Source organism: Polypterus senegalus, unplaced genomic scaffold (assembly GCF_016835505.1).
Source record: "Polypterus senegalus isolate Bchr_013 unplaced genomic scaffold, ASM1683550v1 scaffold_4958, whole genome shotgun sequence".
In the NCBI taxonomy this organism is placed as follows: Eukaryota; Metazoa; Chordata; class Cladistia; order Polypteriformes; family Polypteridae; genus Polypterus; species Polypterus senegalus.
Window position 1 is genome coordinate 1 of NW_024379051.1, and position 2,258 is coordinate 2,258.

General features: G+C 40.3%; 1 non-coding gene across 1 annotated transcript; it reads left to right on the forward strand.

Annotated features, from left to right (window-relative positions):
• The first annotated feature begins 764 nt into the window (after positions 1-764).
• Positions 765-835, forward strand: trnag-gcc. The gene has a single exon. It is a non-coding gene; the product is annotated as a tRNA-Gly (tRNA).
• The last annotated feature ends 1,423 nt before the right edge of the window (positions 836-2,258 follow it).

Sequence of the window (2,258 nt, forward strand, 5' to 3'; positions counted from 1 at the left end):
AAGGCTTTATTTATGCTTGAAACAATCTTCATCATCCTCGCACGATTACTGTTCAGGTTTAGCATTGCTGGTTCAGTGGTAAAATCTCCTGCCACGCGGGAGGCCCGGGTTCGATTCCCGGCCAATGCAGCAGTACTTTTCAAAGACGCAATGTGGCAAATTCCACTCTTCACTGTAATTTCTGTGGAACAAAGAGACCGTCGAGCAAATGTAGAAAATGTGGCTAACCCACGGACGCGTGATGAAAGTCTTCCGGCAGCTCATAGCGTGAACCTTTGAAAGAACGGCGAGTCCTCGATTTTCTATGTGTTGCAGTCGAGCCGTCGCCCTGTCTTTCTAAAGTTTCAAGCATGTTTGTAAATGTACAAGACATACTGCGTCATCGTTCCATCATATTTTCGCACCATCTTAGTTGAAGTAAACATTTTCAAAGACTTTTCCGTAAAAAGCTTAGAGGCTTCGGATTAAAGGTCAAATTCGCTGAGTTGCATTCCCGAATCTTGGTCCTTACCCAGTTAAATGGGCAATATCCAGAAACTGTAGTACAAGTGAACATTTACAAGATGACGACAGGAGGAAGAATCCACTGACATCAGACGGAGAAGCAAAAAATTGACTGGAAGTATCAAACGCGATAATACTTCACATGATATGATGTGAGGAGCTAAATGGAAAACGTCTTGCCAAATGAAAAAAAAACAAAAAGGCTTTATTTATGCTTGAAACAATCGTCATCATCCTCGCACGATTACTGTTCAGGTTTAGCATTGGTGGTTCAGTGGTAGAATTCTCGCCTGCCACGCGGGAGGCCCGGGTTCGATTCCCGGCCAATGCAGCAGTACTTTTCAAAGACGCAATGTGGCAAATTCCACTCTTCACTGTAATTTCTGTGGAACATAGAGACCATCGAGCAAGTGTAGAAAATGTGGCAATCCCACGGACGCATGATGAAAGTCCTCCGGCAGCTCATAGCGTGAACCTTTGAAAGAACGGCGAGTCCTCGATTTTCTATGTGTTGCAGTTGAGCCGTCGCCCTGTCTTTCTAAAGTTTCAAGCATGTTTGTAAATGTACAAGACATACTGCGTCATCGTTCCATCATATTTTCGCACCATCTTAGTTGAAGTAAACATTTTCAAAGACTTTTCCGTAAAAAGCTTAGAGGCTTCGGATCAAAGGTCAAATTCGCTGAGTTGCATTCCCGAACTCTTGGTCCTTACCCAGTTAAATGGGCAATATCCAGAAACTGTAGTACAAGTGAACATTTACAAGATGACGACAGGAGGAAGAATCCACTGACATCAGACGGAGAAGCAAAAAATTGACTGGAAGTATCAAACCGATAATACTTCACATGATATGATGTGAGGAGCTAAATGGAAAACGTCTTGCCAAATGAAAATAAAACAAAAAGGCTTTATTTATGCTTGAAACAATCGTCATCATCCTCGCACGAATACTGTTCAGGTTTAGCATTGGTGGTTCAGTGGTAGAATTCTCGCCTGCCACGCTGGGCCAATCGCGCATAGTTGACACAGACTGCTCAGCCAATCAGTGCACAGCAAGCCCGTTGCTCCTCAGAGACCCGAGTTCGATTCCCAAGCGAGGTGAATGCCCGTTATGTGGGTGTGTTCTTTCTTCAAAATGCTTTGGATTAAATAAGAATAACACATAAATTAAATACTTGATGCAGGGTCCAACTGTGCATTGTGAATTTTAATTTCCAGACAACGACAATTTAGTTTTTTTTTGACGTATTGTTTAATGTGTAAGGTGCTTAAGACTGGGTTGAAATCTTACCTTGAAACATACAGGACACATTTTTTGAACCATAGCAATGATTTTTACTTTAATAATGAAAAAATGTCTCACACTAAAAGTTAAGCCAAATATTGCAACAACAGAAAAAAAACATATGTACATAATTATTGAAACATATTTAGCATGAGGCAGATTACCAGTTTTATAAAATTTGTTAAAGACTTGTGAACTTTCAGCTCTTTGCTAAACCACAATCACAATCCTATAAATGTTCCTCATAATTATACATACTCAGGAGAACCAAAGAGGCACAACAAAGAAAGTCACTATATTTTCCCAATTATTTGATAAACTATTTTTTTTTTTTTTATTTCCCTCTTTTCCTCATCCCATCTCATTCTCTCTGTTTCATAAAAAACTGATGTTTGGAATTATTTCCAAGTCATCTCCCTTTCCATCCCCTTATCCTTATAAAGGGAAAAGACCTTGGCTGGGCAGT